The 21,798-nt window shown below is 43.9% G+C and overlaps 2 long non-coding RNA genes across 6 annotated transcripts in view; one reads left to right on the top strand and one right to left on the bottom strand.

Moving 5' to 3' along the window:
- The window catches only part of LOC309380224, a 76,481-nt gene extending 62,277 nt beyond the window's left edge, over positions 1-14,204 (bottom strand). For 2 of the 4 annotated variants that reach the window (XR_014172731.1, XR_014172732.1), the window contains exon 1: positions 11,961-14,204. This is a non-coding gene — a long non-coding RNA (uncharacterized lncRNA). The remainder of the gene's footprint in view (positions 1-11,960) is intronic. The other 2 variants (XR_014172733.1, XR_014172734.1) reach the window with 2 other exon arrangements.
- Positions 85-16,332, top strand: LOC309380218. Of its 2 annotated transcripts, none has more exons than XR_014172722.1 (3): positions 85-206; positions 6,445-6,610; positions 16,248-16,332. It is a non-coding gene; the product is annotated as an uncharacterized lncRNA (long non-coding RNA). The 2 variants fall into 2 exon arrangements; XR_014172723.1 differs by lacking the exon at positions 16,248-16,332 and adding an exon at positions 8,783-9,758.
- The last annotated feature ends 5,466 nt before the right edge of the window (positions 16,333-21,798 follow it).

Raw genomic sequence — 21,798 nt, 5'->3', positions numbered from 1 at the left:
AATGTGGCTTATCAGGCCGGGTTGTTTACTTAAAAACTCCGGATCCCATAAAGGCCAAGGGGGAGCCAGTTTGGGGAACAGATGCTCTGAATGCCTTCTTCTAGTATAGACAGAACAACAGCGTTCAGCATTTGAGAGAAAAGCAAAAGCAAAGGAGCTTTAAAGCACAAGACAAAAATAAGATCATGCTGCAATCCCACAGGACGGTAAGTGAAATCACTTTCGCGTGTTTCATTAAAAAGGAATGAGGGGTTCAAACTGATGGGTAGATAATTGGTACCGAGAGGTACGCGCCATTAGCAGCAACCGCGATCATATCCTCAAATACTTTTCAAAGCTTTCCTCCCATAAATAGTGTGATTATGCTGACTTTGAGGAAGAAAGACAGTTCATGCCAGTGGCCCACTCGCATGGGCCATGTTAACATCAGAGCTGTTACCCAGAATCACAGCTCTTCACCCGCAAGATGCAAAACCGCAAGTTGCTGTTTTCTCAGCAGACAGACGAGAAGGCAGGGCGCTTTGTGAGTTTGCAGTAACTCCCCAAACCCCATCAAGCTTGCTGCCAAATTTTAATATTTTAACTAACTCTGAATGTGCAATTTTTGGAGAGGAAGCATTCCTGCTATTAGCTCCAGTGAGCCCTGAGAACAAAAGCCAGTTGAAAATTGACAAAATAATGATGCTAATAATAAGCACGATTGGGTTTTTATCAGGGAGTATATTAGATTTATATAAACGACAACAGCTTTCTTCAAATCCTTTCCCCTGCGTGGAGCGCAGTCAGCTACGCAATTGTTCCTCGCTGATATTTTCCTTTGCCGGTTTTCAGCAATTGCTTTCACGTCGCTCCCACGCCATCCTTCAACCATGAAATCCACCAAAGGGGATGCCAGGGGACGTAGGGGGCATTCGTTGCCATGGGGCTACCAGCAGGCCTCAGCAGCCCTCTCCTCCCTTCTGCTAGCAAGCAGCCGTCTTGTCACCTCCACGTCTAATAACCATGAGGTTTGGAAAGAATGACAAACCCTAGGAACCAATATTTCTCTGCTGTTCGTTTTCTGTTTCCTTCCGAGTAATTGCTATACTATGACGAGTCCTTGATAACACTGTGGGGAGAGTGGAAGCTGAGCTCTCCCTCACCCCCCCCCCTTCCCAACTAGGCTTGCGACATTGCTGGTCCATTTTTTCACCTCTCAAACTAGACGTTTGCCGAATTTTTCTCGTTCATCTTCAATTGCTTATAGGTGCAGAGGGGTGATTCTTACATGTGGGAAGCGGAGACTTACCTCTTCACTCTACCATGAGTGGACTGGAGAGTAGTTCTATCACACACACCACACACAACATGACTAGGAACCTTGGAAGGGAGTCTCCATTGGTGCTAATGGGGCTTTTCTAAGGCTCCTTCCTATCTGTGTGGACTAGGAGTGGGGGCAATCCAGTCAAGGTGGGTGGTGGGTGGGAATGCAAGCTACCATTCCTCGCTCACTGACTTCTCCGTAAGAATCATCATCATCACCACCACCACCACCATCTACACATCTATCCATACAAAGTACTTTGAGACATTTAGGGTCAGACTCAGCTAATCAGTCGCAGTAGCAGAAGCCTGTGCAAGGATTTCTGCTAGTGCAATTGGGCTTCCCCCACCCCTTTTCTCTGTATCCCTCCAAATTGGGTTGGGGGGAACCCTAGAATAGCATGCATCTGGAGGAGAGGTGAGCTAATTCTATCAGGCAAGCAGAAATTCTTGCACTGATAGAGCAATCTCTTTAGCGCTGCATTGAATTCTTCCCATAGTACAGTATCCTGTTAATGTATCCCGTCACCAAGCAAGGATTTCCACTTCCACAGTGGGACTTTCCTCTTCTGCCTCTGTGCGTGAACTGAACTCTACCCGGATCTACTCCGGAGGGATGAGGGAAACTCTAGAACAGATTTAGGGTGCCTAGAGGAGGAAGAGGAGAGTGGGGAAACGTTCCGTTGCACAAGCAAAAATATTTTCACTGGCAAAACAGCTTTCTTGGTGCTACCAAGGAATTTTTACAGTGAAAAGCAGGGTATAAATGCATTAAATAAAGAAATAAAATTAAATGCATCCTGTACATTTAAGTGAACGTTTAGTTTGGCCCTCAAGATAACTCAGTCTTTCATACCTCCCACTTTTACCAGATTTACAGGGACTGTTTTTCCCCAGTGTGAGTGTTGTTTACTGGTGCAAACTGGAGCTCTACTCTAGCTCACTTGACAACAGTGCTTTCCTGTGAAAATGCTGAATGGCCTCTTTGCAATGGTTTCCAATCATTTACTTCTCAGGCCTCATCAGAGTTCCCCGAGAAGAGAGATTGCTTGTTAAAGCACTCTTGAGAATTGTAGCTCTGTTCATGGAATACGGGCCTCCTAACAACCAAATCACCCTTGTTGTTGTTGTTTAGTCATTTAGTAGAGTCCGACTCTTCGTGACCCCCAGGACCAGAGCACGCCAGGCACTCCTGTCTTCCACTGCCTCCTGCAATTTGGTCAAACTCATGCTGGTAGCTTCGAGAACACTGTCCCACCATCTCGTCCTCTGTCGTCCCCTTCTCCTTGTGGCCTCCATCTTTCCCAACATCAGGGTTGTTTCCAGGGAGTCTTCTCTCATGAGGTGGCCAAAGTATTGGAGCCTCAGCTTCAGGATCTGTCCTTCCAGTGAGCACTCAGGGCTGAATTCCTTCAGAATGGATAGGTTTGATCTTCTTGCAGTCCATGGGACTCTCAAGAGTCTCCTCCAGCACCATAATTCAAAAGCATCACTTCTTCGGCGATCAGCCTTCTTTATGGTCCAGCTCTCACTTCCATACATCACTACTGGGGAAACCATAGCTTTAACCCTTATTAGACTACAGTTCACCCTTAGCAGACTACAGTTCCCAGGATTCTTTGGGGGAAGCCAGGACTGTTTAAAGTGGTATGATACTGCTTTAAATGTATGCTGCAGATGAGGCCTTAGGAAAATCTCTGGAAAAATATATTTTCGCTTAGATTTGGCTGTTAAGGAATTGCTTCTGCAGAACCCCCCATCACTTGATGGGGATTCTGGAGTAAGTTTCAGGCCACACCAGATACCCAGAAAGCCTCGCTATCCCATGGGGATTTAACATGAAATCTAATGTGTCTCTGCTCTGGGTTGCCTTTCACATCTGGAGGAGAGGCACATGTCTAAATTCAGCCATGTTGCTCTAATTTTGATCCCACTTCGCTATTTACCTTTTCCTTTTAGTATGTCAGGTTTTATATTGTCCTTTCCATTCAGCTGTATTTATTCTCCAGTTTATCTTTCATCTCTGGTCCCACTATAATTGCCTCCTCTGCCTGTGCATTCCTCTGGTTCATTGTTGCTAGTTATAGCTAGTTAAACCTTTTCTTCTGTTCCATGCCCTTGACCTTTTCCTATCCTTTATCCTTTTCTGTGGAACTCTTTATACTCACTGATATTCATCAAACAGCTTATCTTCCACTTAAAAAAAAAAATGCCTCAAGACTAATTTATTTCAGCTATTTTGTGTGTGTGTGTGTGTGTGTGTGTGTAAAGGGCCGAGCTGTAGCTCAGTGGTGAAGCATCTGCTTTGCTTGTAGAAGTTCCCAAATTTGATCCCCGACATCTGCATGTAGGGCTGGAAGAGAACCCTCCCTAAAACCCAGGAGAGCCGCCTGTTCTGTATAAGGCATGCTGCTGGTGGTTCAGCAGTAAAACTGCTCACACATTTGCAAAGCTAAGCAGGGCCCCATCAAGTTGGATGGGGGACTGCATGTTTAGATTCTTGCATTGTGGGGGTTGAACTAGATGACTCTTAGTGTCCCTTCCAATTCTATGGTTCTATGTCCTGTGAGATAATATGCCTTCTCTTCCAATTCTTAGTTTTCTTTTCTTTTTAAATTTTATTTCTGTATAAATTAGGTTGCAAGCCCATTGGGCCAGGCCTGTATTTTAATATATTCTGCACAATGCCTCATTTATTTTTTTTAAGTCATTACAACAATAATTGTTATTTCATAAGGTGAACCATGATTTACCTCAGTGTTACTCAAAGTGATGGTTCACAGACAGGTGCCTCTCCATGAGCCATTGGCTGCTGGACTGTGGTGATTCCATCATAACCCAGGTTGGGTGGGATGTTTCAAGAACTACATATGGTACCTGTCCCTGGCACATTGGGGCTGGGGAATTGCTAACCTGCCACTTCATAGTTTGAAAAGCACCAATTTGCATGACAACAATACAGTGGTACCTCAGGTTACATATGCTTCAGGTTACAGACTCCGCTAACCCAGAAATATTACCTCAGGTTAAGAATTTTACTTCAGGATGAGAACAGAAATCGTGCTCTGGCGGCGCGGCAGCAGCAGGAAGCCCCATTAGCTAAAGTGGTGCTTCAGGTTAAGAACAGTTTCAGGTTAAGAACAGACCTTCGGAACGAATTAAGTACTTAACCCGAGGTACCACTGTAGTCCCTTAATGAAATAGAAGGTTTGTGGATGGGTGCACATTTAGGTGACTGCACAGAAAGCTTAGCAGGGGTAAGACAATGTAAGGCCAGGCTCTCTAGATTGCAACTCTGAGCAGCAGAGAACAAGGCCAGAGGGAAGCTTTCCCTCTTAAGAACATAATAAGAGCCTACTGGATTAGGCCAACGGCCCATCTAGTCCAGCGCCCTCTTCTGACAGTGGCCAGCCAACCAGATGTCTGTGGGAAACCACAAGCAGGATTCCTGCAGTTGGCAACAACAGATATCCAACTGCCTCCAGCTATGGAGGCAGAGCCAGGGCTTGCCCACCCATGAGGCAAGCTGAGGCGACTGCCTTGGGTGGCAGGATCCACAGGGGCAGCAGATTTGGCCTCTGAGGAATGCATTGCCTGCAGCCGCAGTGGTAGCGATGGCTGTGTCACGCTCCCTTGAGGCCTCCTCAGCAGACATTGCTTCATACTGCCTCTGCAACGGCCTTTCTGTGACTTACATAAATACGTTTACCATCTGTGGTGCGGTTGTCCACACAGCAAGCTGGGGAAGTCAACATTGGGGCTAAAACGAGCCATGATTGAGACAGCCACACTTATTGTTCCCTCTCCCTTCTCTTCCTTTGCAGCAAGTGCATTACTCTCAGCCTGGTTCCAGTACTTACAAGCAGAGAGAAAAAATGTGTGATATGAGGTAGATAGTGGCAAGGGGAAGCAACAGAATGGTTAGGGCCCGGCTCTCAGGGCCAGCCCTACTGTTAGGCAGGAGTGAGGAGGCTGTCTCAGGTGGCAGATGTTGAAGGCGTGGGGGAGCAGCAGAGAGATGTTGACCCTCATGCAGCCTACCCTGTGCCCTCTTAAGTTAGCCCTCAGTTACCCCATCCCCAGAGTTGAAGTAAGATTCCACAGCCAGTCTATTCTGGTTCCATAAATGGAATGAGGGTGCCATCTTGTCCTTCTCAGGCAACACAATGCTTTGGGCCAACTCTGTTGGCTCCCCTCAGCTGTGTGCTGCACATTCTGACATTAGCATCAGATCCCACTAGGCATGTGACTGGGGCTGCCCCTATCATGTCTGGCCCCATTTTTGGATGCAGTTCAGTGGGTCCACATCCCAGTCAGTTACATCCAGTGCTATCAACATACATGGAGAACAGATCGTAGGAAAAAGCCACCTTGCACCAGATCAGGCTATTTGTCCACTGAGCCCAGGCAGGGGCCCTCCAGGTCATTAGCTATGTGATCATTATTTTTTAAAGCAGATTTACCAAAGGATCTTCTGCAAAGGATCTCCTCTCTACCCTCAAATTACAGATTCACCCCCAGACCTTTGATTCTGACTTTTCCCCAGTACATACTATATTGGGTGTGAGTTGGCAAAAGTTCCCCCCACCCAGTTACACAAAGAGGAAAATGTGTGGTTGGAGCTGAACCCAAGCTGGTGCTTGTAACACAAGGATTGCAAAGAATCGTGTGTCTGTTCCCGATTATCTTTGTTTCAGAAGCATTCCAACAAAAAAAGCCGTCCCCTTCCCGCTATGGAATTCTGCACGCCAAACCTGCTGTATCATAAGGAAAAATTGGCTTTCACTTTCCCCAACAAATTTCTCACCTTGACAAGCTTTTCCATTTCATTTCTTGAAGGTTGACAAACACCTCTCTTTTTATTGTTTTCCTTCATTAGGGAAGGAACAAAAAAATGGGCACTTAGGAAAATGAAATGCTGTTCCTTCTGAAAACTAATCATTTTTACAAAATAGCCTTACACCCACAGTGCCACTTTAATCAGGTTAGTTAAATCTTTCTCTCTTTCTCTTCAAAGGGGCTTTTGAAATTAGAGTGAAACACGATTCTGGTGGGGGTGAAGGAGAAAGGGTGGGGTAGCTCTGACACTGGTATACTTATCTCCAACCTTCCAACTTCCTGTTCTTTTCCTATTTGCAACAGCATGCGTCAAGAACCAAGGCTTGACTTCTCCACAAAGCCATGTCAAGGGAAACCCCACAATGCTTCTGTGATTTTATGGATCGTAACCCACTTTGGTATTAAGACGCTAGAGTTCAACAAGCAAGCAGTTCCTTTATCTTTGAGAAAGAAGCAAGTTCTCTTCCAGGTAACATGAAAGATAATATTTGTATGCAACATGGTAATGCACAGTATTTTGCCCTGCCTCTTCCCTCCATCCCCCAAAATGGTGGCAAGGGAATGAACAGGGGTACCCTATCATGGAGCCAAAATTCTATATACTTCAGGTGCAACAGGTGCCCTCGGAGTTTGCTGCACCAGCTGAGTTTTCAGGGTGTGATGCCACAAACGATGCAATATGCTCAACTCAATGCCACAGCTTAGGGCAGAGGTGCATGTGAAATAATCCAGGTCTGAGTGCCAACTGCGTTTCTGCCACGCTGTGTTGAACTAAGGAAGACTTCAAATCAGGCTGGTGCTCAATGTAGGGTTTTAAATCAGCTAATAGTGTGCTGCTGTGACCAGTAAGGTCCTATTGGGTCACAGTCGCCAGTCGCATTACCTGAATGGCTGATAGGTCCCATTAGGTATGAACATATCTGTCGGTTTCAGATTATTTTAATTTCTCTCTCTTCTTTTGGTTTGCTACACTTCTATATCAGTTTGTGATGAAATTTCCTCTGCCTTTCTCCAAATATACCCATTTATAGATGCCATTTTCCCTAATGCTTTTTTTTTTTTTGCAAACTGGTGCATCTTTAGGCACATTTTCATCTAATATTTCCAGTTCGGAAGACATTATATGGTTGGAAAACTGCGTCACATAATTCGGAAAAGTACCTGACTCATCTTGCTTAGCCACAGGCCCTCCGGGCTGCATTCTGCACCTGTCCCATTACCTACCACAGCCTTTCTCAACCTTGGGTCCCTACATGTTGCTGGACTACAACTCCCATCATCCCTGACCACTGGTCCTGCTACCTAGGGATGATGGGAGTTGTGGTCCAACAACATCTGGGGACTCAAGGTTGAGAAAGGCTGACCTACTCATTTGGGTAGTTTAAAACAAGAACAACAACAACAAACAACAACAGTATTTTACATTCATACCCATGTGAGATTTGTGCTCTCCTTAATCTTCACTCAACCTACAGCTGTTTGGGAGCAGGGAATTTAAGGATATTTTCCTCAAAGTGCTTTCAAAGTATCACTGGTTCAGCCCACATCTCTCATTAAAGAACAACCCATCAAAGGCAAGAGAGAGGGCAGGGGTGGATGTTGCCCTAAGGGACATGAGCAACATGTATGGGATCTAAACCAGGGGGATAAATCCTGGATAATCAGCTTGAGATCTAGAGCAGGCTTCCTCAACCTCAGCCTTCCAGGTGTTTTTGAGACTACAATTCCCATCATCCCTGACCACTGCTCCTGCTAGCTAGGGATCATGGGAGTTGTAGGCCAAAAACATATGGAGGGCCGAGGCTGAGGAAGCCTGATCTACAAAGACGGGAGCAGTCCACACTGCAGCATTTTCTTTCCATTGCTCAGTTGGAATATTATCTGTTTCTGAAGCATGATATGTAGGACTTGCCGATCGTATGGTCGGTGGTTCGAATCCCCGCGGCAGGGTGAGCTCCCGTCTCTCGGTCCCAGCTCCTGCCCACCTAGCAGTTCGAAAGCACCCCTAAGTGCAAGTAGATAAATAGGTACCGCTTTATAGCGGGAAGGTAAACGGCGTTTCCGTGTGCTGCACTGGTGCTAGCTCGCTAGAGCAGCTTTGTCACGCTGGCCACGTGACCCGGAAGTGTCTCCGGACAGCGCTGGCCGCCGGCCTCTTAAGTGAGATGGGCGCACAACCCTAGAGTCGGACACGACTGGCCCGCACGGGCAGGCGTACCTTTACCTTTACCTTTAATGGGAAATTATAGTGCAGGGTTGGTTGTTTCTTCCATTGTAAGTTCTATTACTCTGACTTCAGCAATAGCTGTGATTTAATGAGTAAGCTGTGGCTATTTTAGTTTACAACTAAAATGTCATTAAAAAATATTTTAGGGAAAGTGAATGGGCCAGCCAGCCTACTGTATTGACCGGAATTCTAAAGTCTCCTTCTGCTTCATTTACCATGAGCTACTAGGCTGGGCTCAGCATGGCTAAATTGGTTCCAGCCAAACCACATTTATAGGTTGGAGTCAAATGGTTTATCAACTGTTGACAGTCTAGTTAGCCAAACAGCTTGCATTCACAGTGGAAATGATTTCTACCTACAGAATTTATCATGTTCACCTCTTTAAACGTATTCCCTTTCTCTGTTTTATTGTAGGTACCTGTTGTTATAATTTCAGAAATCTACAGCTGCACGTCTCCCCACTCCTCAGTGCCTCTTTCCTGCTGGAGCTGTGGAGTGTGACAATGGTGTTTGTATCCAATCTGTCAAACGCCATTATCACACTAAATAGCTACTGTTAGATAAGCCATCGGGTTCAGCAGAGGGAAGGAAAAGGAAGAGAATTATTGGAGCAATATATTTTGCGGTGCCAAAATCTCATGCAGTAAATAATACGATCTGCTTTCCCAAAAGTACACATTGTGATCCCAGTTGCTTTGCAGAGATGTGTATGACTCATGTTTGTGTTCATGGGATGGGGAGATATTTTAGTGATCAAGCACAAGTGATTATGTACATTTATTCCTACATTATAACAAACGGCCTACACAACTGTCTTTCTTTCATTTTCGCTCCCCAAAGTAACACTGTAAGTGTTTATTTCACTTATTAACAAGTTAATAGTTATAGCTATTTCAGTCTTGAACAGGAGCTCCATTGTTGTATTGACGTTTGACAAATGAGCCTGAGAATGGAGGCATAATTCCATTTTTGGCGCTCAGCTGTGTACAGCTCAGCTGTGTATACAAGTCATCATTTAGTCAAATGCTGAGCGGTATTATTGCCACATCGTTGTGGGGCTTGGCAGAAAAGCAACCATGATCCTTGTTCATAATTGCTATATAAATATTCCATAGGTGTGTATATGTCACTGAAATCAATGTGAAGTATTTGAAGCACAATGCATAGACAACTTATGCCAGAAAGGGAGTCAGAGGTTAATACTTCTTCCCTGCAAAGCATCCATCACCCTGCTCTACTTTGTGATCCATGACGAAAGTAAAAACAGGGTGTTTCACACATCATGCAGCAGCAAAACCGGGTTTGCCACTGAGCGTACCCTAAACAGCACTTGCAGTCAATGTTAGCTCTGTGATTCATGTACCTGTATGATAAATGTGTACACTACTGACATGTAGTCTTTCGTTTTTCCTTTTTCAGATGTATGCTTAAAGCAGGGGGGGGGGGGGCTTGTGCCCTGTGGTTGGGAATCATGGGGGTTGTTGTCCAGTAACATTTGCAGGACTACAGCTTCCCTGTCCCTAGTTTCAGACATCTTAGCTATACACCCAAAATATATACAGTATTGTGTGAATCAGTCCTCAGCATAGATATCAAAATATTGGTGTGCATTCATTCTGAAATTCTGCCAAAGCAAACACATTCCAACCCTTCTTATTACAGTGGTACCTCGGGTTACGAACTGAATTCGTGCCGGAGGTCCGTTCTTAACCTGAGGTACCACTTTAGCTAATGGGCCCTCCCACTGCCGCCGCATTACCGGTGCGAAATTTCTGTTCTCATCCTGAGGTAAAATTCTTAACCCGAGGTACTACTTGCAGGTTATCAGAGTCTGTAACCCGAAGTGTTTGTAACCTGAGGTGTTTGTAACCCGAGGTACCACTGTATCTGTTATGACAATATTGTAGGCTGTAGCTGTTTTAAAGTTCTCAGCTAGGCATCTCTCTCTCTCTCTCCTTCTCTCTCTCTCTTCCACCTCCAATATATTGGGAGCAGCTTCACTATGGTTTTCAGGCAGGCACTGTGAAATCAAGGCAATGCTCATGGCCACACCAGAAAAGCAGGCATCCCCAAACTCGGCCCTCCAAATGTTTTTTGGGACTACAACTCCCATCATCCCTAGCTAACAGGACCAGTGGTCAGGGATGATGGGAATTGTAGTCCCGAACCATCTGGAGGGCCGAGTTTGGGGATGCCTGGTTTAAAGATACGGTACAGACACATCCCCTTAGCCTTCAAAGCATGAGAGGATGACCCCTAACATCCATTCATTTTTCTCTCACTGTCTCATGGATGGCCAACTGTGCTGGTGTGTGCAATATCTGGTTCACCACAACATATCCCCCTCAAGAAGCTTCCAGAGAAACAGTTGTGAATCCAACGAAGCTTAGCTCACATGACAAGTTTACCATAGCCTTCAAAAACATGTTTAGGAAATAGGAATCCATACTGAACATGAAGTTGGGCAGAACAAAAAAAAATCAGGAGATCAGATTTCAAAGCAGGAGAAAGATGAGGTACCTTGGGTTACAGACGCTTCAGGTTACAGGCGCTTCGGGTTACATACGCTTCAGGTTACAAACTCCGCTAACCCAGAAATAGTACCTCAGGTTAAGAACTTTGCTTCAGGATGAGAACAGGAATTGCGCAGCGGAGGCGCAGCGGCAGTAGGAGGCTCCATTGGCTAAAGTGGTGCTTCAGGTTAAGAACAGTTTCAGGTTAAGAACAGACCTCTGGAACGAATTAAGTATGTAAGCAGAAGTACCACTGTATTTTTCACTAAGAGGTGGGGTAGTTTGAAGTCCTCCAACCCTGAGCTTGCCAAAACACCTGGACCAGACTAGGAAGTGCAGAAAGTGATGGTCCTATACTCGTCTATTGTAGAAGACCATCTTTATCATAAAACCAAAACACCTCTTCCGCCTTCAGCCCTTTCCCCTGATATTTATTCTATCTAAGGGGTTAACCACTGCCGCCCCCCAAGCAGAATTCATAACATGGGGCAGCTGCAGCAGAAGATGAATAATTAAAAAATACTTTTCTAATTGTTCCTTTAATGGATGCCAGTGGATGGAATACCATTGGTGGCTACCCTGTTTTTAGGACCTGGGGGTTTCTTGGGGGGTAGTCAGGGGTTCCTCTGGGCAAATCAGAGGATGATCATAAAAACATTTCCATTACTGTCTTTGGCAATAAGCAGTCACAGAGAAAATGGAGGCATTTGTGGTTTGCATGGGTAACAAGTAGGCTTGACAGACCTTGAATGAGCTTAAGTGTGCCCTAGAATTGTTGATGCAGTGTGTGTGTGTACACACACACACACACACACACAGAGAGAGAGAGAGAGAGAGAGAGAGAGAGAGAGAGAGAGAGAGAGAGAGAATTCCCAGATGGGCAAGATCCAAGTTTGGGGCTAGTACTGTTTGGTGAGGGAACCCCAGCAGAGATTTAAAGTCACAAAAAATGCAGCAAAGCAAAGCATGGACATATAGGCTGTTAAACTTTTAAAACAGGCCTTTCCAAGGTTCCCCGCTTCCTCCAGCATAGGAAAAGACCTCACATTTGGTAAATTTTAAAAAAATGGACTACTTACAAAATCTTCAAGGCTCAGATTAATGTGCTTTTTGATACATCAGTCAGAAAACGTGCACAAGCAGAAAAACTCAGCTTTGTTACAAAATGGCAGAAGTTCCTAGATTATTGGCCGGTGAAAGTCATGTGGCTGAGCTAGAGCAATCAGCTCAGACCTCTTCACTCGCTGAGTTTCTCAGGTAGACTGAGAGGGGAAGCATTAGGCTTGATTAGCTATTTCCTCCCAAGGTAAGAGGAAGTGACATAGCAGGAAGCCTGGCAGGAAACCTAAGCTATGGTATTAACCCCTTCATGCATTAATTGGGCCTAAGCATGTTGGTTATATGAGGCTGGTTATCCCACAAGAATAACCCTCCAAAACCCCTTGCAATTAACATTAATGTGTGTGGGGAAAGTTCATTGACAGCAGAAGACTTTAGAAGCTTTGAAATAATGCATTTGCCAATTCAGACAAAAAGCCACATGGGCAAGAGAAGAGATTCCTGCCTGCTCTCAGTCAGGCATTGCTCCTGCAAAATTTACCACATGTATTCATTTTAATTATAGTTGCTGCGTATACTTTCCTTTATTTTGCACTTGAGACTCCAGGTCCGGCCGCCATTAATACATTACTGTTGGCAGTTTTGTCAACACCCCACTGCCTGTCTCGTGTGCAATTTCAGAAGTGTTGTTTTGTTTAATTGACTTCCCTCAAGTCCTTCCCGAAAAGGATGTCCACAGAGCCAATGCTTCTTCCCTTAAAAAAATAATATAAAATGGATCTGGCCTTGAGCCTAGGATGAAAATCAGCACTGCCAGGAATGCCATCTGTCCTATAGTTGCCTTTGCTGCACTTGGGGAGACTGGAGCCCTATATATTTCCCCATAGCTTTTTGGGATGACAATGAATGAGAACTGGAATCTCAGAGCCTTATTCCTCAAGTAATACAGATGCCTAGAATAGATCTAACGTAAGAGATCCAGAAAATCCGGCCTACTCAGTGGTCAGTAAGCTACTCTTGGTCATCATGGTGGAGCGACTGAAGCAAGAAACTGATTTCAAAACCAAGAAAGAAGGCCAATTTGAAATCCAGTCTCCAATTTTCAAATCCACATATTTCCTAAACAGGCATGCATACTAATTGGTTGCTATAACAACAGGAATATGTCTACTTGCCATTCAGTAGAGTCTGTATATGTCGCCAAGGAAAATAACCCTCAAACTTCTGATACACACCCCACATACATTTTACAACACACACGTAACACAAATGCACACACATTAAACACAGCCATGTACTAGAAGGCTTAGGTGCCGAGAAGTTTCCAGAAGCAAAGACTGATAGGTTACAGGGCAGAACTCTTTGGGTGACAAAGTCTGCAATTTGCAAAATGAACACATTTGCACGGTGTACCATGTCATATTTATAATGCTTACCCTCAAGAGTCATTATTATTTTTTTGTCCTGGTTCATTATGGTACATATTCGATTTGCTTTTTGTATATTTTTATATAATTGTTTTAGTGGTTTCAGGTTGTATTTTTATTTCTATGGATATTGCTTGTATATTGTATATTGGCCGTTAGTCAGATGTGATTCCTGCAATGCAGGAAGTTGGACTAGATGACCTTTGGGATCCCTTACAACTCTAAAATTTTATAATATTACTGGGAACATTGTACAGTGGTACCTCGGGTTAAGTACTTAATTCATTCCGGAGATCCATTCTTAACCTGAAACTGTTCTTAACCTGAAGCACCACTTTAGTTAATGGGGCCTCCTGATGCCGCCGGAGCACGATTTCTGTTCTTATCCTGAAGCAAAGTTCTTAACCTGAAGCACTATTTCTGGGTTAGCGGAGTGTGCAACTTGAAGCTTATGTAACCTGAAGCGTATGTAACCCGAGGTACCACTGTACATCATTAAGGTGGGATCAACAAGCAGAACAATTATCAGATAAATACTCCCTCACCCCTCCATTTTTGTCATCTCTTCATTAATTAATTTATTTACACTTTTTGTGTTAATTCAATATCAGTGTTAATTAGATTATTTTCTTACTGAATTTTATTATATATGTTCTTTTCTTCTTTCTTTATACATATCTCTGCCCATATCCATGTGTATGTATGGAAATATATTTCCTTTGGCATCCACCCACCCATATATATTTTTGAAAAAATTCAAAATGTATTGCATTATTTACATGATAATGGTAGATGTTTGGATTTTAAAATAAAATAAACTTTCCTAGCTGCACACTGCTGAGGCATACTCATTAATAATTTCTAGGTATGTAGAATAAACCCAAGTGCTGAAAACAGGATCCATCCAAGGTTTTGTGGCTCACACTGAACAACAAATGCTTTCCCCTACTTTTTTGTCCTGGATTGTTTAGAACTACCCAGTTCAAGGTACTAAATGCAAGCATCCTTAGTTGATTTTGCTCAGTAATTATTTCTTTCATTCAGCAGCGAACAGGCAGGTTGGGAGTAAGATTTGCAAAAGCAGTGAGTATTCTCTTACTGTCACCTATAAGGCCCTCCAATCACCATAAGTTGCACGCCCACATTATTGTACGTACAAGGAACAAAGTATCTAAAAGCTTTAATCACCGTAGCTGCAGGTAATTTAGGGTGTGCTTTTCAAAACGGCCCCTTTCACAAAAGCTAATGGGAGGAACATCAAGACTGCAACCCCAGCAACCTTTTAGAGCTTGCAGAACGAGTCAAATGACGAGAGGTTGGTGTGGACTTGCATCAGGTGGGCATGTATTGCTGGAGGTGCGTTGTGTGTGCCCAAACTCAAATTTCAGCAGCAAAAACAAAAGGCAAGGAACCCTGAACTTTTTAATTGGAGCTTTGCAAATGCTGAACGGGTGCTTCCAAATTTGGTCAATTGAGCAGGACACCATAATTGCTGTCCTGCTCTAAGCTGGGGGTAGCCATTATGTTCCATAATGCTGCCATCTCATGTTTCAAAACAACAACCCGGTACATCCAAATACAACATTTAACAAATGTGCATGGCAGTCACAACACGTCCTGGAGGAAGCCTGCTATTGAGAGATATCTCTGTTGTTTTTAGCTGCATTCCAACCAGCCAATTCATAGGTAGGTAAGTGCATTTTCCTTCTTATTGTAGAGTTGGAAGAGACCCCAAGGGTCTAGTCCAAACCCCTGCAATGCGGGAATCTCAACTAGAAGAAGAAGAAGAGTTTGGATTTGATATCCCGCCTTTCACTCCCCTTCAGGAGTCTCAAAGCGGCTAACATTCTCCTTTCCCTTCCTCCCCCACAACAAACACTCTGTGAGGTGAGTGGGGCTGAGAGACTTCAAAGAAGTGTGACTGGCCCAAGGTCACCCAGCAGCTGCATGTGGAGGAGCGGAGAAGCAAACCCGGTTCCCCAGATTACGAGACTACCGCTCTTAACCACTACACCACACTGGCTCTCACACTAAAGCATCTGTGACAGCTGACCATCCAACCTCCATGAAATGAGAGTCCACCACCTCTCATGGGAGACCAACAGTCAAACAGCTCTTACTGTCAGAAAGTTCTTCCTGATGTTTAGTCGGAATCTCCTTTCTTGTTACTTGAATCCATTGGTTTGAGTCCGATCCTCCGGAGCAGGAGAAAACATGCTTGTTTCCTCTTCCGTGTGACAGCCCTTGAGATATTTGAAGATGGCTATCATATCTCTTCTCAGTCTCCTCTTTTCTAGGCTAAATATACCCAGCTCCTTTGAACGTTCCTCATAAGGCTTCATTTCCAGATCCTTGATCATCTTGCTTGCCCTTCTCTGCACACATTCCAGCTTGTCAACATCCTTCTTAAATGGTGGTGCCCAAAACTGGACACAGTTTTCCAGGTGTGGTCTGATCAAAGCAGAATAGAGCACTAATATTGCTTCCATTGAACTTGCAGCACTGACGCTCTGCACTGACTCTGTGTTTTAATTTTTTATTTCTTTAAATTGTACACATACTGTACATACTCGCCACCCAATCTGGAATTTGAAGTGGTGTGTGATAATTGTAAAACCCATAAGATGGGCAATGATAGCAATTCACACCTAAAAGTATAATTGAATTGAATTGAATTGAATTGAATAATTAAATTAAATGAAATACTTACTGTTGCCTGTCCCGAGTTTTCCAAAATTCAGCTTGCTGGGGGAGCTGAATAATATTTCTGAGCTCTTATTATGTTTTGTATTGGAAACTCTACATATGTGCATGTAAGGTTGATTAAAAAAGGAAGGGGGATGTCTTTTTTTGTACATCTATTATTCGTTCCTATTGTAGGGCTACGTCCTTCAATCTGCCATTTGCTGCAGTTGCCCTTTGGCATGGAGACAAAAGTTTGCACAGAAGCAACCCTGCATTGTCCAGTGCCTTGACAGATTAGAGGAACGTTTGGACAGGATGACTAAAACGTTTGCAAGCCAGAATTGTCCAATTTTCTCTTTGGACTCAGAGAAGCTATTGGAGCGTTTCTGCTTTAAATAAATCATCTGTGCATTTAGTGCGAACTCGGGAGGCTTCAAAAGAGGATGAGAAAAACTTGTGGAGGAGAAAGCTATCAATGGCTACTAGCCATGATGGCTATTCTCTTGTCTCCATAGTAGGAGGCTGTCATGTTTCTGAACACCAGTTGCTGGAAATCACAGGAGGGGAGAATGCTCTTGTGTGGTGTGGTGTAGTGGTTAAGAGCGGTAGACTCGTAATCTGGTGAACCGGGTTTGATTCCCCGCTCCTCCACATGCAGTTGCTGGGTGACCTTGGGCTAGTCACACTTCTCTGAAGTCTCTCAGCCACTCACCTCACAGAGTGTTTGTTGTGGGGGAGGAAGGGAAAGGAGATTGTTAGCCGCTTTGAGACTCCTTACGTAAAGGTAAAGGGACCCTGACCATTAGGTCCAGTCGTGACCGACTCTGGGGTGGCGGCGCTCATCTTGCTTTATTGGCTGAGGGAGCCGGCGTACAGCTTCCGGGTCATGTGGCCAGCATGACTAAGCCGCTTCTGGTGAACCAGAGCAGCGCACGGAAACGCCGTTTACTTTCCCGCCGGAGTGGTACCTATTTAGCTACTTGCACTTTGACGTGCTTTCGAACTGCTAGGTGGGCCGGAGCAGGGACCGAGCAACGGAAGCTCACCCCGTCGCGGGGATTCAAACCACTGACCTTCTGATCGGCAAGTCCTAGGCTCTGTGGTTTAAGCCACTGCGCCACCCACGTCCCGCTTGAGACTCCTTAGGGTAGTGATAAAACGGGATATCAAATCCAAACTCCTCCTCCTCCTCCTCCTTCTTCTTCTCAGGTCCTGCTTGCAAGTTTCCCAAAGGCATCTGGTTGGCCACTGCAAGAAGATGCTGGACTAGACAGGCCATTGATCGGATCCGTCAGGCTGCTCTTACGGTGTTATGAATTTGTTCCATTAAAAAAATGCCCAGAGAATCTGCTGCTTTGTTCTGTTTGTCTCCTTTCATCTCTGGCCCAATAACATTTGCAAGTTTTTGAAGTACTACCCAGGTCTACAAATGCTACAGAGACAGTCATATGATGAGCGTTTACTTGTTTATACACCACTGGCAATCATCCTTCCATCACACCATATTTGATCGGGGGGAGGGGGGGGAGACAACCATCTGCTTCCAGGATCTAAAATACGGTCCTTTATCTCTGGCAACATCGCCCTTATGTCCAATCTTTGTCTTGCCATTTCATGCTTTTGCTTCCATAAAAGCTGCTCCATGGGCTGAACTCTTTTTCTCATCTCCCAGTTTCTTCTTTTCTAGTTGTCTTTCCATCTATCATGTCTTCTCTTTATCTTAAATTTCCCAATCTTTCCCCTTCCTCTTTTTTATAATATAATTTTTATTATTTTCATTTAAAAACATAAAATATTACAACATTATAATAACCATTCTGAAACATTTGCTCCGCCGAGCTCGTGACTTTCCCTCCCTCCCTTCAGCTGGTTTCCAATTTCTTAATAAATGACATATGCATTTCTACTGTCAGTTTCTGTCCTTCAATACATATCAAATCCTTCTATTTATCCATGGTCAGATAGCATTTTTATATTGTGTTCAGGGTTAATATCAGTCCTGCTAGTGTCTTCACATTTTTGCAACGATCCCTTAAATATTCAATAAATTTACTCCAATCTCTCTGGAATTTCTGGTCACTTTGGTTCCAGATCCTCACAGTCAGTTTGGCTAGCTCCATATAGTCCATCATCTTCATCTGCCACTCCTCAATCATTGGTAATTCTTGTAATTTACACCTTCGAGCTAACAAAATTCTTGCTGCAGTGGTGGCATATATAAATAGTCTTTGGTCTACTTTTGTAATCTCTTCTCCCATCAACCCAAGCAAAAACGCTTCTGTTTTTTGGGGAGGAAGATATTTAAACATTTTTTTTAGTTCATTATAGACCATTTCCCCCAAAAAAATCACCTTATCACAAGTCTATCACATATGTTAAACATCTCCACCCTTTTCATTACATTTCCAACATAATTTATTTTTCATCCTATACATTTTGGCAATTTTACTGGAGTCAAGTACCACCAATACATCATTTTCATTACATTTTCTTTTAAGGCCATACATGCTATAAATTTTAAATTCTGATTCCATAATTTTGACCAAGATTCATACTGGATATCATACCCAAAGTCTATGGCCCATTTCATCATTACTTCTCAATCTCTCCCCTTTCTCATCCCTGTTTCTCCTTCATCCTCTCCGCTGGCTCTAATCTTTTCATTTAAACCCTGACTTATCTTGATTCCTTCCCATTTGTCACTGTGGCACTTTATCACAGGAATGCTCTTCTCCCCAATATTTGTCCTGCTTCACCGCCATTGATTTTTAACCAAAATTAATTCATACTCTTTCTAACATTTTTAACTGATTTCCCCCCTCTTTGATCTTGGCAACTTATCTGTGTCTTTTGTGCTTACCTTCTGCCTCTGTTTCTTGCATGGCCCATGTTTTGGGCTTGCCTTAGTTGGGGGGGCGTAGACCGCGCTGCTCTATGTAGAGATCTAACCAGCTATACATACTTGAGAAATATTTAAATGCTGTTGTTCTGTTTTGTTTAAAAGCATTTTTGTTGTACCAATAAGGTTGCAATGTTAAATGCAAAGGGGTTGTGCTGCAGGAGACTTTCTCTAGTGTCAAAGAAAAAGGAAATATGAGTCAGCTGAGTAAATTTTCCCACCACGTATCTCCCAGAGATCCTCAGGGCAGTCCAGAGTATCATGTGGGATTGAATTGCTGACAGTGAGACCTTGTCAGCATATAACACCTTTGTTCAGAGACCTGCTATGGTGGCTGATTTGCTTCAAGGGCAAGGATTTCCTCCATGAAATCTGGGGTTGCACCTTTGGTGGGGGACACTTCATGCTCCTCCATCCACAATTGCTTCCTTGCACCCAGCTCTCACCTGTGGCTCCTAGAAGCTGTCAGCGTGCAACAGTGGCCACACCCCAGGAATGGCTTTGACTGGCCAACTAGACCAGGTGAGGTTAGCTGATGGGTCTCAAACCCTCAGTGAGTCAGGGACTTCCCCTGCATGCGAAGACAGGCTCTGGCAGATTGAAGGGACAAGATCAATAGTGGTTCCAATAGTCAAGAAGGCGGTTTCTGCATGTGCTTTAGAGGGAAGTGAGGGGCAGATGGGGCCCGTCAACCTGGGAAGGGAGTCCATCTAGGAGAGGGGAAACTCATCCTAAATTAAGGTTACCAGATTTTTTTCCCCAATGAATCCACTTTTCAACTTCAATAGGAATGATAGGATTTTGTCAAGGGACTGATTTGTAAATCCGGGGACTGTCCCCGGGAAACGGAGATGTCCGGTAACCTTATCCTAAATCTCCACTGCCTTGCAGGATATCTTCAGATGCAGAAGAGGCTAAGGAGTAAACCCTACAAATCTGGATTGGAGTCCCTAAGACGGTTGGATAGCACCTTGTATGCCTCTTTCCAGGAACACCTGCAGTCAAGCTGGTGCCAAACGTATTGCTCTGCTTTCCTTTGCACCACACCAGCAAGGCTGAGAGGGGGGTCTTGTTGTCTGGGTAGCCCAGAACCTCCATACACACTGTTCAGGCTTGTGCCCTGGGGAGGTCACATGAAACCCATTACAGTTTGGGACCAGTTTACCTGCAAAATCACCTTACCCCATATATGCCCACTAAAGCACTTTGATCTGCAGAACTGGCAAATGTTACAGGTGCCACATAATACTTGTTCTGCATTTGAAAGAAACTGTTTTTTTGTTTTGTTTTGTTTTTTGTGGGAGCCCCCAGACTTTGGAACTCCCTGCTGATTGACAAAAAAGTACCTTTGCTGTACACTTTTTGGTGCATGCTAAAAAATTGATTTGCTTAGGAAAGCCTATCCAAATATATAGTGTGCTGTTTTAATCTGGGTTTTAGCTTATGCTTGATTTTAATTACTTTTCAAAGCTTTACACAGTTGTTTTAAAGTGTGTTTTAAATGATAATTTCATTATAACTTTGTTTTTTTGTTTTTGTTTACAATCGAGTGGCATATACGTTTTATGAAATAAAACGAATACTTTGTGGAGACTAGATAAAATAACATTGAACTAGGGGGATCCTTTTTAAAAGAAAGAAAAAAGAAAGAAACATCCTTTGGTTTGGGAAGTTTGCATGAAATTGATGTGACTCCCTCAAATGCCAAGACGTTCTGAACCAGGTTGATGAGCCCTCACAGCTGTTTTTTTATTATTATTATCCTGCCTGGGAAATGGCTATGGTGCTGCCTATTGTCATGGCAACTGATTGCAGCACTTGTCGATAAAGACACTTGCTAAGATTTTGATTAATGAATCAAACTTGTTCTGCAGCTGACCCACACCTCCCACTGAGGCTTCCTCTCTTAAAATTCTGTCCCAGCAAATTATCCTTTTCAGTTAGATGGCAACAGGGACCAGCTGAAAGGCACAAACAGGAATCTGAAACAGAAATTATTTGTGTATATTTTAGCACATCTGGCAGGGATAATTAGTGCACTGTGATGTATCCTATTTCAGTGCAGAGCGCTGGATTAGCGATCTTGAAGGTCCTTTCCAACCGCTGCTTATAGCCATACAAAGCTCTTCTAACAAAAAAGAACCAAATTGCCTCTATGCATAGGGTGCAAGGTCAACAGTGCATTTAGAGCTGCATGTGGAACAATATTCATATGGATTTTAAAAGGAGCTGCTTGCTTAGAGCAGGGATGGGGAACCTAGTTTTGGTCTCAAATCACAACAGCAGGCTGGCCCTCAACTGAATTAATAATTATGATTAATTCCATTTTTATGAATTGATGCTCACATTACTTTAATGCATTTTGCAGGTCATATTTTGTTTCTGAACAAATGCGTTTGTAGCAAAATTTGAATAGAGATGTGCCAATACTGGGATCCCATAGAAACATATTGCACATGCTGCTTACTTGTTATCCTGTCAAGATGAGCTATTATGTCAGGTTTGAAGTTGGCACAACTTGCAGTAGCTATTTCAGAGCTGAAGACATAAGAAATAGGACCGGTTTCCTTTGAGGTGCATATGCATCTTACTGCCATCCCTAGTAAACCAGTTTGGGGCTCATGTACTAATTCAAGAACCTGCAATACCTGTTTCAGGTACAAAGGCAAAGATAAAGGGACCCCTGACCGTTAGGTCCAGTCACAGATGACTTTGGGGTTGCAGCACTCATCTCGCTTTACTGGCCGAGGGAGCGGGCATACAGCTTCCGGGTCATGTGGCCAGCATGACTAAGTCGCTTCTGGCGAACCAGAGCAGCGCTTGAAAACGCCGTTTACCTTCCCACCG

Source organism: Podarcis melisellensis (genome assembly GCF_964234715.1).
Source record: "Podarcis melisellensis genome assembly, chromosome: 11".
In the NCBI taxonomy this organism is placed as follows: Eukaryota; Metazoa; Chordata; class Lepidosauria; order Squamata; family Lacertidae; genus Podarcis; species Podarcis melisellensis.
This window is presented reverse-complemented; position numbering and strand designations above follow the sequence as displayed.